General features: G+C 48.9%; 1 protein-coding gene across 1 annotated transcript in view; it reads right to left on the reverse strand.

Moving 5' to 3' along the window:
- The window catches only part of rhcgb (Rh family, C glycoprotein b), a gene marked incomplete in the record, with an annotated part of 9,474 nt that overhangs the window by 8,501 nt on the left and 693 nt on the right, over nt 1-280 (reverse strand).

Here is a 280-nt window from a genome sequence, read left to right on the forward strand (position 1 = left end):
GGAGCCGGTTAATAAGGCTGACCTGCTCCACGGAGTAGCATGCCGGCTTTCTTGATTGTGGGGGTGAGCCTTGGCAGGATGGGTTAGGGGATTCAGCTGGACCAGAAGCGGAGTTCGGGGATTTAATCGGTCACCAAAGACGGATTTAAAAACCTCGTCCGCACCCTGGACAGAATATGATTCCCTCCCGCACCTAGGTTGCTGCTGAGCCATCAATGAATGACCCACCTGTTTTAATGTCTGACATATTTCTCAGAAGAGTTTTTGTATTTTATTTAAC

The sequence above is a fragment of the Morone saxatilis genome, unplaced genomic scaffold (assembly GCF_004916995.1).
Source record: "Morone saxatilis isolate NCDOM2014 unplaced genomic scaffold, NCSU_SB_2.0 Contig2, whole genome shotgun sequence".
Lineage (NCBI taxonomy): Eukaryota > Metazoa > Chordata > Actinopteri > Moronidae > Morone > Morone saxatilis.